General features: G+C 37.6%; 1 long non-coding RNA gene across 1 annotated transcript; it reads right to left on the bottom strand.

The window, feature by feature from the left end:
• Positions 1-6685: 6685 nt before the first annotated feature.
• LOC130462608 (uncharacterized) lies at positions 6686-12887 on the bottom strand. Its single transcript, XR_008923148.1, has 3 exons — positions 12677-12887; positions 9909-10119; positions 6686-6936 (listed from the first exon to the last, which is right to left on the bottom strand). It is a non-coding gene; the product is annotated as an uncharacterized lncRNA (long non-coding RNA).
• Between the last annotated feature and the right edge of the window lie 3369 nt (positions 12888-16256).

Raw genomic sequence — 16256 nt, 5'->3', positions numbered from 1 at the left:
GTCTTCTGCCTCAACGGAGGAGCAGTAAGCTGGAAAAGTGCTAAGCAAAGCACCATTGCGGATTCTACAACTGAAGCGGAGTACATTGCTGCACATGAAGCAGCAAAGGAAGCTATATGGCTAAGGAAGTTCATAGGAGAACTTGGTGTAGTCCCCTCCATTAAAGGACCAATAGCCCTGTATTGTGATAATAACGGAGCTATTGCACAGGCAAAAGAGCCTAGACACCACCAGAGAGTCAAGCATGTACTTCGTAGATTTCACCTTCTACGAGAGTTCGTTGAAAGAAAAGAAGTCGAGATAAGCAAAATTGGAACTGATGACAACATATCAGATCCATTAACTAAACCTCTGCCGCAGGCGAAGCACAACTCGCACACTGCAGCTATGGGAATCAAGCATATTGGAGAATGGCTTTGATGTCTCTGTTTAATGTTTTAAAGTTTTAGAGTTTAAATCTTTGTAAAACATTATTGGTTAATCATTCACAATAAATGAAAAGAATTCATTTTTCCATTTAATTTGTGGTTTATTAAATGATGAGTCCCTTCAATTTGACGATATATTCAAGATAGACTGTCAGGACCAGTCCTGTGACTAAGAAATGTCTATCAAGTGAACTTGAATGTCAAAGGTTGAAAATGGTCCCTAATCGGAGTTTTCTATAAAATTGGACGCATAGAAAACGTTAGACGATTAGAATGCAAGATGACTAGTAGTTCTGTTTCTTGAACTATGTGGACATGGCAATGTCATAATCATTTGCATAGATACTTACTTTGGGAAGACTAGTATCGGACGAGACCTATGAAACTTTACTGTAAGAGATGAAAGTCTGTCATAAGTAAATTTCATTAAATTATTAGACACTAAATCCTCAATACCTGAGTGATTTGAGATTACTTGTTTGAGAACTGGTTGCTTTGACGTTGACCAACCGCCGCACCGTAAAAGGAGGCTATAAAGGCAACGCTCAGGTAATCACCTATCAAACGAAGTCTAATCTCAAGATCGCAAGATTGGGATTGTCCTCCCATAAATCGGGATGAGATGCTTAAAAGTTGTACAAGGCCACTCGGAGAGCTAGAAACTGTGAAATGCATGGCCGTGCTCGGATGAATCATAGGCTATGATTATCTGTTTATTTGATCAGTTGAACTCTGAAACCGAGGAACACCTCTGGACATAATAAGGATGACAACTCTTACCTTATGTTCAAGAGCAAGCATCGAGCGACAAAGGAATTAGGAAATGCACACTTGTCCCTAAGGACAAGTGGGAGACTGAAGGAAATAATGCCCTTGGTCCAAGTATGCATTCTATGTTAAGTCTAATAAATGCGGTTCAGTACTAATTAACAAGTTAATAATTCAGTGAGATCAAGTGAGCTGAATGCCTAGCTAGAGGCCGCTTCAGTTCAAGTGGAATTAATGATATTAATCCACAGCTTACTCTTGACTGAACCCGTAGGGTCACACAAATAGTACGTAAACGGATCAAGTATTTAATGGCATTAAATACTCTATCTATGAATATTCGGAACCGACGGATCTTGGTTTCAGTGGGAGCTAAGATCGTCACAGGCAAGAAATGAATACTCCGGAAACGATGATATTGCCGGAAACGGAAATATGGATCGTATCGGAAATATAGATATTATCCAAGTCGTAGATGTTGCCGGAAACGGAAACATGGTACGTATCGGAAAATATTATCGGAAATGGAAATATTGCCAGAATCGGAAATATTGCCGGAAACGGAAATATTGTCAGAATCGGAAATATTACCGGAATCGGAAAATAATTCCGGAAACGGAAATATTAAATATTTGTTCGAAACGGAAATTAATTCCGGAATCGGAAATATTAAATATTGTTCGTATCGGAAATGAATTCCAGAATCGGAAAATTTAATCGGAAGCGCATCGTACGAATAAGCATCGGACGAGGCCTGCCGGACGAGGCCCAGCACGAAGCCAGGCCATCGCCCAGCAAGCCAAGCGCGCCGCACAAACAGCAAGGCCAGGCCCAGCAGGCTGCGCGCAGCGCGCAGCGCGCACAGCGCGCACAGCACGCGCAGCGCACAGCGCGCACAGCGCGCGCGGGCGCTGAGTGGGCTGCTGCTCGCGCGCACGCATGAGGCCCATCGTGGCTGTCGTGCGTGTGTGTGCAAGTGTTTGTGTTCGTGCACGTTTCCTAAAACATGCAGAGTTCGGTTAATGATTAAATTCCTAATTCTATTTGATAAATTAATTAAATTAGAGTTCTTGTAGGATTCTAGGTTTGATTAATTTGTATCTGAATAGGATTACGATTCCCTTTCCATACCGCTATAAATATGAGGCTAGGGCTCACAATTTATAACACAAGTTTCAAAGTATTCAAAGTGAGTTTTTGAGAGAAAATTCAGTCACACATTTGCCTATAAAGTGCCGAAAATAATAGTACCTTAAGGGCGATTCTAGTTGGTCAATCTTAAGGCGGATCCGGACGTACTGTGGACTATCTACGGAGGGACGACACTTGGAGTCCTAAAGACTTGTTCTTGTTCTGTTCGGGCGCAGCTAGGGAAGGCACGCAACAAAGAGTATGCATCTAATCTATGCTAAATGATTATGTGTAAATAATATGTATTCCTGGGTTTATGGTTTTTCCGCATGATTTATGAATTATCATATGTATCATAACCTAACAGATCCGACACATGCCCCGGTCGAGGTAGTGCCTTCAACAGACGAATTTCGTCCCAGAAGGCCAACCCGCAAGTGCAAGCCAAGGGGGCATGCAGGCGAGAGGGACCTAATGAGCGAGCGATTGGGTTCGGGATAGGTGTACTACCTGCACAAGTACCGAGTGGGCAACATGCGCGGCGTGTGCACCCCCCTATTGGCGAAAAAAGGTATCCTTAGTCCCAACTCCCGAGGGAGCCGAGATTCGTTATGCGGTTCTGCCCGTTCACATTAATATGCTGATTTTCAGGTCGTCCCAACTTGATGGGGAAATAAACGCGGGGTAGGATCGTTTCACCCTTCGGCTATTTTGATTACCTACGAGCACGAGTATTTCCTTCACTATCCCCAGCGGAGTCGCCACTGTGAGGGGGTCGAAAAAGCATGAGGATAATGCGTGACCTCGTCCCTCGTGGGTGTGACGCTTCTTTTTGTCAAATCAAGTGTAATTGGATTCCCTGTGAGTTTACACCCAATTGACTAGTAATATAGGAGTCGCCATTCAGTTTTTAACGACAATGAGAAAAACTGACAAAACCCGATTATCGTGACATAAAGGGAGTGCAATTATGTTTGACCACGACGGCCGTAGGTTCCCTTGTGATCCCTGGTGGTGGGGATCGCTCAACGTACACCCGCAGGGTAGAGATTGAGGGTTCGGGGGACTGTACCTACCGAGAGGAGTACTCGCTCTTCGATAACTCCAGAGGCAGGATATCCTTACTAGCTCAGCATAAAGAATTGAAGGGACATGCGTTAACTATTAAACTAATCTGAGTTGATTTTAACAATATGCAACATATAATACTAGATCGAGCGCGATTATCTGATTTAGATTGTTTTAAGGGACCTAGCATGATAATCCAATTTCCCAAAAATATCATATTTATTAGGCGTGATCGAACAATCAGATTTAGTTAGTTTAACAGTTCATAAAAGGGCAAGGAAAGCAATTAAATCATACAAAATGGACACATTACGACGCACCCTTGAGAGGTGCGTCACGGTTCTCAGAAAACTAACCACTTTGACTTTGCTATTTCTCCTTTTATTTAACGAATCTCAAATTATGGGACAGGATACGTTCTGTTCGATTTATGGATCGATTGCGACAGAACGCGTGATCAATTTTGCAGCGTGATGCTTAGGCTTAGGGGTTTAGAGTCAATACTCAGAATAATGATTGTGTGTTGTTGTCCCTTTCACGTCGAACTTAAGGCCCTATTTATAGAAAAGAGTTCGTGCAAAGATAGAATTGTAGAACTCTAATCCACGAGGAATTAGGAAAAAACACGTACCAGGTATTTTCAGCGCCCAGGCCTGGGCGCCGAAGATTTCGGCGCCAAGAGCCAGGCGGTGAAAATAAGATCTGGGCTGATTTTCTTAGTCAGATTCGGATTCTTAGAATCCGGAGTATTTGAGATTTAATTGAGTCTTTTAGTGCGTATTAACCTTGTGACGGGATGCGTCTGGGCCCGTTACGAACTCTAGGCTCGTTAGGATTTTAATTAATACGTAACTCTTATCTTCGAATCATATTAGGAATAGGATTCTCTTGCAATTTCTATCTCATTTAGGATTTATGTTGGAGTGCAACACCTAATTCTGACATGTTTCTATCTTTTATGACTTGCCACTTTTAACAACTACCCATTACGGCAGTTACTATTTTTAGCAGGTTTCCATAAATAGCAGGTTTCGGGTGAAATGAAAAGGGGTGATCGAGATTCGTCATTTTATAGGAGATGCGTTGTCAAGTGGAGATTTATGCTTTCATCATCGAACCTTCCCTTTCGGGAATGGGGACAAAAGTAGGTGTCTACACCCGGTTCTTGATTGTAAAAGAGTTGACAGCATACAACATTATTTTGGGACGGCCCACATTGAATCAGGCAAAGGCAGACGTCGTCACTCATCTCATGTTGATGAAATACGTTTGTGATAAAGGGATGGTTGGCACTATTCATGGTGATCAGCAACAGGCAAGAGATTTCTACTTGACCACCTTAAATCCTGAAGCATGGGGATCGGGTAATACTCACGACGGAAAGGCCGTTCCAAAAGGAAACTAGATGACATAGAGGTCAAAATCAAAAGGGAAACTTTCATTATTGCTACATCTCACATGGAAGCTAGGCGGCCTGAGGCGGTCGGAGGACATTATGAGATTGTCCTTGGCGAATCACGCCCAGATAGGACGGTGCCTGTAGGGGTTTCTCCTAAGGATCAGCTTGGGGCAGAACTGGTCCTCCTCCTCAAAGAATTTCATGACATATTTGCTTTCACTATAGAAGAAATGTCGTGCATAGACCCGAATGTGGCCGTGCACAAACTCAATGTAGATGACACCTTAAAACTTGTCCGTCAGAAGAAGTGAAATCATGGTGAAGCAAGAAACAAGGCTGCGGCCGAAGAAGTGAAGAAGCTCCTAGATGCTGATTTTATTCCTCCAAGTGAATACCCTGAATGGGTAGCAAATGTGGTGTTAGTTCCAAAACCAAATGGCTCTTGGATAATGAGTAGACTACACTGATCTGAATAAGGCGTACCCTAAGGACAATTTTCCATTACCGAAGATAGACCGACTGGTAGACTCGATGGCTGGTCATGCCATGATGTCATTTATGGACGCTTACTCGGGTTTCCATCAAATCCCTCTTTGGCCGGATGACCAAGAGAAAACATCATTCGTCACTGAGCAAGGTTTGTACTGTTACAAGGTTATGCCATTCGGCCTGAAAAATGCACCGACAACTTTCTAACGATTAGTGAACATTATCTTCACCAATCAGTTGGGTCGCAACATTGAAGCATATATTGAGAACATGATTGTAAAGAGCAAGTAGCGTGAAAATCACCTCACTGATCTAATGGAAACTGTTGAGACGCTTTGAAAGTACAAAATGAGGCTGAATCCGAAAAAATGTGTCTTCGGGGGTCACGACTGGTAAGTTCCTCGTATTTCTTATTGGTGAAAGGGGGATAGAGGCCAATCCTGACAAAGTGCAAGCAATAATAGATATGACGTCCCCAAAGACTGTGAAAGAGGTCCAACGGCTTACTGGGTTCCTGGCGGCCCTTGGACGTTTCCTATCTTGGGCTGGTGACAAATGCCACTATTTCTTTGGTGCCATAAAGAAGAAGTCAAAGTTTGAATGGCTAGAATCAGCTGAGTCGGCATTTATAAGGCTAAAAGACCATCTTCATATACTGCCACGACTCGTCATCCCTATGGAAGGTCACTACTAGAAAAATCGGATATATGGGCAAGTCATAATTACCTCTAAAAATGAGGATTTAGCCTCTAATGAGTTTTTGAAACAAAAAAGTGGATGCCTCTAATAAGTCTGTCGCTAATTACTGGTTGCCTCTAAAGGCCCCTTTTTGAGGCAACATAATGTGTTGCTTCTAAAAGCCCATACATTTAGAGGCAACCATATATCCTTGCCTCAAAATATAATTAAGGGCAATATAAAAAGTTGCTTCTAAAAACCATATCTATTTAGGGGCAACCATATAATTTTATTTTAAAATATAATTAGAGGCAGATAAAAAGGTGCTTTTAAAAAACACATATATTTAGGGGCAACTATATAATTTTGCCTCAAAATATCATTAGAGGCAATACAAAAAAAATTCTTCTATAACCCACATGTTTTTTGGGGCAACTATATAATTTGGCCTCGAAATATAATTAAAGGCAATACCAAAATTTGCTTCCATAACCCACATGTTTTTCATGGCAACCATATAATTTTGCCAAAAAAGATAATTAGAGGCAATATCTTATTTTAATATAATGATATTTAGATGCAATTTGAGATTTTCATGAAAGGATTTTAGAGCCACCGAAAATAATCTCGCATATACGAAATATTTCATAAATGTGTACGCCTATAAGAAGTAACTATAATAAGAAAGCAAAAGAAAACCAACAAATTTAAATGAAATCGAAGATTTTTAGCTCCTATTAATAACATCTTAATAAAATAAAATAAAAAAAGTCGTTACATAATCAATAGTCAAATATCACTGTTGAACTACATCTCTTAGCTTCAAAACAAATACATGACTAACTATTAAAACCAAATAAGGTGGAAAGAAGTTCTCATTTAGAACTATAAATCTAATAATAAAATGTCATTTTCTTCATCCGCTTCCAATTTGGTGATCAACTTCATGCCTTAACAAAAAAGAGTTGCATGCATCTGACAACACACAAAAAGAGAGAGTCAATTATTGAGATCAACACTCTTTCATTAACCTCATTTATTTTAACACGTTAAATATCCAAGAATACATCAATTTACAGACTTTAGAACATAATATTAGGTATACCAACTCAAAAACCGTAGAACCTCTCTCTAGAAAGTTCCCAAACCCCAACCTCCACCTCCACCGCAACACCGCTCTGTCAATTCCACGGTCATAAAGCTCGCCGGCGGCCGATCTAGCTTTCGTGGTCGCCGGCGAGTGTAATTCTCTAACAGTCATAGGCTGAAAGCTTTGTTTCGCGCGGCCAATTGCAAGGTTTTAATCTCCACCGTTTACGTTATATCTGTAAGTGTAGTGTAGTTTTTTTATCCCTCTCTCTCTTTGAGGTGTCTCTAGTAGTGTTGTAGTGTCTTGCTTTTTGTCTTCTTAATTGTCTGTGAAGTTCAATTGGCTTTTCCAAGATTTTAATTTTCAGACTTAGGTTTTCTATCGCGATGGGATTGGGGGTAGAATCAAGTTTGGCTCCTATTTTGTTGTATCATTTGGAGTGCTTGGAAGAAGATGATAGTATTATTGTGGGCTTGTTTGAGAATTTTAATGATCCAGAAATGGCTATGGAATATGTCTTTTATCTCAAGGAAGAAGGAAACTCTCTGTTCAAAAAGAATGATTTTAGTGATGCTTTGCTGAATTATCAAAAGGCAATCAAATGTTTTTGTGTCATTATATGTGGTGTTAGTGAGGACTTTCATTTGCGTGGCATAAGTATAGAGTTGAAGGAACTTATAATCTCATTACATTTAAATGTTGCGGCCTGTGCGCTCAAATTAAATGAGTTTAGTTTAGCTATTGTCTCCTGCTCCTTAGTTTTGGAGATTGATGGCAGAAATGTTAAGGCTCTGTTTAGGAGGGGATTGGCTCTAGCAACATTTGGGAAGGCATGAGGAAGCATATGAAGATTTTAGGAAAGCAAAGGAGGTAGAGCCAAACAACAAAGACATTGTAAGGGAGATAGGAAATCTTGAAAGCCCTCACTCCGTAAGAACTGAAGTTAAAGCAGTAAATGCTTTCAAGGAAACTAAAGATCAAGTTTTTACTTTGGATGTTAGAGGAGGGATTAAACGAAGGGAGGATAGTGAAATGGTGGCACCACTAAAAAAATTTAAACATCTCCAGGTTGTTAACACTAATATACAGGATTTAGATAGGTCGAATGATAAGGAAATGATGCCCTCTTATATGATGGAAGATAAGAAAGGCAAGAAGATTATGTCATCTGTAGATATGGCTTCCACATCAAAGAATGTCATGAGCGAAGATAATTTGAGTTGTATGCTTGAGGTAGAGGATGAGAACATGACTAGTGAGATAGCTAGTGTTTGTAGTAATTCCAAAAATGACTGGGGTAAGGATGGAATTCCAGTGTCTGAAGTTGAAGAACACTCTGGTGAGGCTTCGGGTATTGCTAAAATAACTCCTAAGAATATGTCCTTCGAAACAAATTTTTATGTTGCAGAGCCCAAGAATCGGTTTCAAAACCGAAAAAGGCAGGGTTCTATCATGATGATACCGAAAAAAGTGTATGATCAGCTTGTTCAAGGGAGGTCCATCACCTATTACAATGCTAAGGCCGGGTCAATTTTAAAAGTTCGAGTAGCTGGTGTGCAAAAGTCCAAACAGACTGAGGATAAACCTGAATTGTCCCCCTTATTCTCTCCAAGGAATCAGGAAAACAAAGATAAGAAGATTGAAGGCACTGAATCAACTTCAAGTGTTGAACAGAAGGAGGAGCTCTTTCCTCTAGAGTCCATCAATGAAAGTACCACTTTGAAATTTGAGCAAGCCTTGTGTGAAGTTGTGGAAGATAATTTTTTGAAGGGTGATTATACATCATGTATCTCAGGTCCAACAGCTTCATATCCTGGAAACTACTACATCAAGCCAGATCTTAAGTTCCGGAAAGCAAATGTGAAGGTCGAAGGTCGTACACAAGGGAGAAGAGATAAGACTATCAGGAAGAAAAACTTTAAATGCTCTAACCCTTCATTTGGTTGCAGGATTCATGTTGGAATGAAAAGGAAAACGCCAAGCACAACATCTCTGGATTGCCACTACCGCCCATGGAAGAAGAATATGGCTACTCCTAGTTACTGTTATGTTAATGTTGAGTCTACTAGTGTCAATAGTATTAAGGATAGTAAGCCCCAATGTAAGGTCCCAAGGTGTTATTGTATGTATTATTCTAGTAAGGTCGAGGATTCTGATAGAGTTAGTTGCATCTCCCATGAATCAGTTATAGGCTGATTGTAATGGGGGTTGTTGTATCTTTGTTTTAATAATGCATGTTTGAATTTACTGCCAAAAAAAAAAAAAACACAAGATGCAAAAATAGTATGTACAATCAACTGTTCACATGCTCCAAATCGAACAGATAAATACAGTAGAGAAATCAGGTCAACCATACAAAAACCATGATCCAAAATCAAAAGACACAACTACATGTAGAACTGCATGTAGACTTATTGCAACACTAGCATAGATTCATCCTAGATGCAGATGCATGCAGGGACACTAATATGATTAATGTGTTGCTGTTCTTGGGAGGGGTGTTGTAGGGAACGGGGCTTGCTGGGCAGTAGCGACCCTAGGGAAAACCAAATTTGGCACAACAACAAGGGAGGAAGAAGAGGGTAGTGCAGACACCCAAAAGGAGTAACCAGGTATAGCAACAGAAGACAAGCACAACCAAATGTATATAGAAACGCATAACTCTTACAATTTGAAGTCGCAAAAGAGGGGGGAGGAGAGGAGATTTACAATTGATACAGAACAAAGGGAAAAGGTTAGCAATGTAGGGAAGATAATTCCAATCATATTTCAGATATGCTTATATCTAGCTTTAACTGCTAAATCAAACCGGAGCATAATAAAACTAAATGATTATATCAAATTAAGAGGAACATACCTTCGCCGGCTGTCAATTCTAAGTAATTGATGAATCTTCGGCCAAACATAGCTTCAATGGTGCATCTTCATGACTCAACAACCTGGGTAAAAAATGTAGATTTTTTCTTAATTCAGAGAAAACATATTAGAAGCCGTCAGTTTTTTGCTTTCGAGTATTCGCAGGCCGCTTCCAATTCCCTCATGCCTTTACAGAAAAGAGTTGTGTGCATCTGAAAACACAGATGAAGGGTTGTTGGTATCTGTAGTATCAATCAGATGAAATTACAGTTTCTCCGTTCTAGCCATAAAAGAACAGTCATTAATAAAGAAAAAAGACAATAGTTAATCAAGGAAGCAAAAGATAATTGTGTTGTTATCTTAGAAGACGATGTAGGGACTGATGCATGGGGCACACTAGCTTTGACGTTTTATAAAATTTCATCCAGTTTGGATTAACCTCTAACAAAAAAATGGTAAGTAGGAAACTAGGAACACGACTATTTTCAACTCAATACTTCGTTCCTTAAGCTCTTCCAGCTTTAGCGAGCTTGTGATAGTAGTGGGCTGCAAATATGTAGTGTGGCTTAAAATAGCTAAACAAGGCCCAAATAACAAGTGAATTTCTCTGATGATTACTACAGCAAGGTGAAAGAGGCCACAGTTTCACAGCGACTATTGCATAATTCCCTTGTGCTGTTTATCAATATCGCAGAGGAAAAATGCTAATTCATTCAGATGATACATGGAAAAAAAAAAGACAGACCAAAGTGCAATTCACTCTATTAAGTATGACTGAAGAAAAGAAGCAAACTGGCGGACAGTTGGGTTCATTTTAAAGGAGTCCAACTGCTGAACATCTCCAACTTTAAGTTCTTCCCCGGCTTTCACAAGATCCTCGAGAGCCTTGGATATTTGTCCCTCATTCATGCCATCCAGAGAACACCTTTTTCAAAACCAATGGTTCTACACAAAACATTGCTACGTGAACAGATGACTGCTGAAATTATTATACATATTTCCTTATAAATAGCCAGAAAGTACAGGTTAACCAGATCATATGCTTTGCCTTTGACGTTGGTTGATGGAACTTATGCACACACTGACACAGGGCCTGAAGCATATGATGAATGTGTTGCTGATTCAGCGGGAGGGGGGAAGGGGCTACTTTGTTGCTGAACATACTAATTTTTCTTTAAAAAAATAGTTAAAACACGGTATAGTGTTAAACTTACATGGAATTAAATGAGAAAAAAACCCTAGACTATGCTCATCATTCTAATCATCAGTCTCCTCATCCTAAATCACCTTCAATTTTATAATTACAGTGTACTAGCTTATAAGAAATTAAACTTTATTTAAATTGAATTTCATTAACATATAAGGAGTACAATTTAAACATTTTGTCTTCCATATTAATTATATTCAGACATATTAAAATTTCCCATGTAAAGTAAGTCTATAAGGTGTCTTTGAACTACACACTTCAAGAATTAAAAATGAATTAGGGAAAACAAATTAAACATTTTTCTAGTATGTCTCTGGTCCGTAGACTCACTATCGGATGCAATCAATAACATAGTTAGAAACAGTTCATTATGTATTATGTTGGTATGAGGAAGTTGATGGATATAGTAAATCCGTCAAGAACTGGTGGGTAGTACACTAGTATGTACAAAAGCTAACTTGGTGCTTCAAAAGAAAGGGATACTTAAAGGAGTTGTGAGAGTGGTAATTGGGAATAGGAGAGATAGTATTGATCGTGGATATGTTTAAAATAAACACGTTTTAGCAATTAGAAGTATAATAAAGATCAGAAAACAAAAACTTGCTTACAATATACAAGTAGCATGTCTACCAATTCATATACCTGATAGAACTTTACTTATCATTTAAGCCTTTTCAGATGCTAATTGTATTTTCTAAGGTGAACGGATATATACCTTCTAGATATAAGGATCTCTTAGAAATCTATATGGAGCTGTATAGTTTTTACAACCCACTTTAAGCTAGGTAGATTTTGATTCGCCATATGAATAATTGCGTACTAGTATTGCACTAGTTATGAGTACATGAAAATATTGGGTCAGAGAGTAACTACATTGCTACATAAGATAAAATGCAAGATCCCTCCTGTATTAGCATTAATTATGAGAAGTAGAGGGTTAGCTGCTGAAAATCACATTATTTCCTCATAACTCATTGGTGGGCTTACTCACTAATCCAACTGTGGTGATGCAGAAACAAAAATATGGAATGAGTGATAATTTAGTGCAAAGAAGGAAGTTGCAAATCATATACTATCAACCATGACAGAGATGTGAAGCCAGACATGTTAACTGTACGTTTTGAATCAGTAACTGATATATTTGATAATTATTTCGATTGATTAGGGTAGGCAAACCTCTTTGGGAAAAAGATTTCATTCATCTTTTTCGGTAAATCTACAATTCTTTCCACAAAATCCTTGGTTTATTACATTGTATATTTATACCCTTGTTGAAATCAATCAGAAAATAAGCATTACTACTTGAAACTAAGAAACACCCAACAAAATCAAACAAGACTTGAACTTCACAATCGAATTCATTCACCAAAAGAAGGAAAAATTTATTCCGTTTAATTAAAACAAGCACCAGGAAATTGTACAAGTTATACCAAATTCAGTGTGATTACCTATTAATCAAGACTATTTAGACGATTTTTTAAGCAATACCCAATTTAATTTCTAAAAAATCACTCCACATAGAACAAAATTACCAAACAATTGGGGAAAGATCGAAAGCTTACCTGTTTAATCGAATAAACATCAGCAACAAATGAATTTTTATGTGAAGATGTAGGAACCCTAGATCGACGCCTCAAGGGAAAGAGCGAAAAATTGAATATCTTGATTTTGAGAACAATTTTTTGAGCCTCGGTCTTTTTTCTGGAATTTTTTTAGCATGAGAGTTTTTTGAGAGGAAACTGGATCAGAAGTTCCAATAATACCAGCGACGTATCTGCCCCATACCCACAAAAAAAAAAAGTGAAAAGAAAATAAATTGCAATGATGGCCCACCCCTTAAATAAATGGTAAAAATGTTGTGAACTTGCTATATACTGTCAAAGGTTAGATAAATACTGTCATTATTGTGTATATACTGTCATTGTTGTATTAAAATTTGTCATAATCATCCAAAAAGAAGAAAACGAAATGAAACAAAAATAGTAAAGGGACCACTTAAATGACTAGATAAACGTGTTACATATACACTATGTCATAATCATCCAAAAAGAAGAAAACGAAATGAAACAAAAATAGTAAAAGGACCACTTAAATGACTGGATAAACGTGTTACATATACTATGTCATTGTTTGTATAAATATTGTCATTGTTGTATTGAATACTGTCATTGTTATATTGAATACTGTCATTTATTTCCGATATTTAGTACTTTGTTTGACTTTTCAACTAATTAAGTGAAATTACAATTTTGCCCCTGGGTATGGACAAAAAAGCCGCTGGTAACCAGCGATGTAGCCTCCCTCAATATTTAGGGGTTGAAATTTTAGTGTCAAAATGGGTCGTGCACCCAAAAAATGAAATGTATTTCGATATTCGTTACATTACATTACACTAACTAGTCTTTTATACAGAGGTTGTGTGCCTTGATAAAATGAAATGTATATAATAGCTATTAAATTAGTTGCATGAAAATTTAAAAATAAATAAATAAATACTCTCTTATTTTAAATAATTAAGTAATACGAAGTTTTTTTTTTGTTCTATTACGGGGAGTTTCCACCGCCGTTGGACTAATCTCCTGCGAGCAGGGACGAAGCCAGAAATCCATCTTGACAGGGGCCGATTTTATGTTGCTTTTTATGTTTCATTCAAAATATTTTACTCCCTTCGTTCCCTTTTAATGGTCGATTAACGAACTTCATCAGTTCATTTTGAATTGATATTTTTGACTTATCGATATAATAACTACCCCTTTAATAACTTAAGTTATTGCACTAGAATATTGTTCGTTAATATAAAATGGAGTGGAAAACGTAAATATACTTAGGAATATAAGCAAATTAGATAATTTAATCATAAATGTAAGAGAATTATTATTTCCAAGAGAATTTCAACATATAACAATCATGTATTGAGTTGTTATCCTTAACAAATGTTGTTAATTATAAGGAAAATAAAACATCTAGTTTTCCCCCTCTAAATTATGGAGAGAGAGAGAGAGAGAGAGAGAGAGAGAGAGAGAGAGAGAGAGAGAGAGAGAGAGAGAGAGAGAGAGAGAGAGAGAGAGAGAGAGAGAGAGAGAGAGAGAGAGAGAGAGAGATGTACACATACATATATCATATAGGGGTAAGGTTATAATATGCATCCACCCTAATATATATTTTATAACACTCCCCCTTGGATGTCCATTATCCAAAACAATACAATGTCTTATAATGGCGCATGAAATGCTGCATTATTAAAAACCTTATCAGGAAAACCCAGTGGGAAAAAAACCATGGTTAAGGAAAAAAGAGTGCAGCGCGCATTACCCCTTAATGACAACATCACCGGAGATCTTTGAGACGACGCAATCCAATGAGGTGAATCAACTTTTTAAATGTAGCAATAGGAAGCGCCAAATTTTTACTTGAACGAATTTGCAAGACATTTATATCGCCATTCTTCTGAAGTTCATGAGTGAAAAATAATTTTGGTGAGATGTGCTTTGTTCTATCACCTTTGATATATCCTTCTTTGAGTTGTGCAATACATGCTGCATTATCTTCATATAAAACTGTTGGTGCCTCTTTAGTGGAGGATAAACCACAATCTTCTCGTATATGTTGAATTACGGACCGTAGCTATACACATTCACGACTAGCCTCGTGAATTGCTATAATATCATAATGGTTGGAGGAAGTAGCTGCAATTCAAGACGGAGTTTCCAATCCATTTTCAAAGAGGGAGTTTGAAGTTGAAGCTTCAAGATGAAGTCGGGCCATACTAGATCACTTTTAAATCTTATGCATGCTTTAAGTTATTTATTGCTTTAAATATGTCTTAATTATGCATGAGATTATGGCTTGATTATGTTGCATGATTAAGGATTTTAGTTCACTTAAAATCTAACCAACATAGTAAGAGACTTAAGTTCCAAACTTTAAAAATTGAGTAAAAAGGTGTCATGCCAAAATAACACTTACTCGGATAAACTTTACATCAATATAAGTAGTAGTTTTCCGCCATAGCGAGGTGTTACTTGTTGATCCTAAAGGGGCAAGGTACACAAATAATTGTGAGTACATGTTAGTTTTGGTGAAACTCAACGATATAAGTAAGGAGTCCTTTTATGTCGTGGCAAATGAGATAGGTTTACCTAATAAGTTCTTAGACGTACCTATCAACCAAGAGTAGTTTCTAGACTATTAGCAAAGGATTTGATTACCTAAAATATTTTAGAATTGAGTCTAAACACATAATGTGCTTAATTCTTCAATGATTTAAGGATCTTGGATTCATTTTATTCACACCTGCCGGAACAATAAATTCGAATAAAATGCCATTGACTTGTTTAAATTGCATGATTGCTTTAATTTTCAAGTTATTACTCATGATAAATGTTTAGACTTTGTATGCTTCAATGTATTTTTAATTATTGTTTATAATTAAATATCTTGCATGGTAGTAAATCCTTTTAGAAAGGTAACAATAAATTTCCTCGATTGGTAGTGAATCCAAGAACGATTAACGGAAATGAGAGAAAGTGAGCAATTTAAAATGTACGTTTCTTTTAGCGACTTTTATGGTTGTTTTCGAGTATCAAAGTCGAATGGAAAACCGATTGGTGCTTGTGAATTCAAAATACAATGTAGTTTTGAGATCATAAAGCATTGAGTTTAAACGCTCAGCTCTACCAATGGTTAGCAACCAAATATCTTTGTCCATTTAATTCTAGAATGAGTCTACTTCCTAGACATTCGAATAGATCGATGCTTAGAGAACTTTAGAAGCTTCTGGTAAGATCATCTAGTTGAAGAAAAATATTCAACATAAATTAAATGGTAAGAAATTTGTTGGAGTGACATTGGACATGTCTAATAAAGTATAAAAGTCAACACTAGAAAAGTCAATTCTTAAGACTATAAGAAAGGGTACAAGAAATAGAAAAACAAGGAACAAATGAAAGGAATTTACGATTCCGTTTTTACCTATAATTTTATGTTGGAAGTGACCTAGCAATCAAACTTCCTTGGTATCATATACCGCTTGAGGTTCTTACTTCGGTAATAACTTAAACAATGGAAGCTAGGCTACACTAATAACCTACAAGTGGGAAATGAAGCATGGCATTGCTACATTACTTGTAGGGTCATCTAGTT

This window comes from Spinacia oleracea, chromosome 6, assembly GCF_020520425.1.
Source record: "Spinacia oleracea cultivar Varoflay chromosome 6, BTI_SOV_V1, whole genome shotgun sequence".
Classification (NCBI taxonomy): domain Eukaryota; kingdom Viridiplantae; phylum Streptophyta; class Magnoliopsida; order Caryophyllales; family Amaranthaceae; genus Spinacia; species Spinacia oleracea.
The sequence above is the reverse complement of the archived record's forward strand: the minus strand, read 5'-3'. Positions and strand labels throughout refer to the sequence as shown.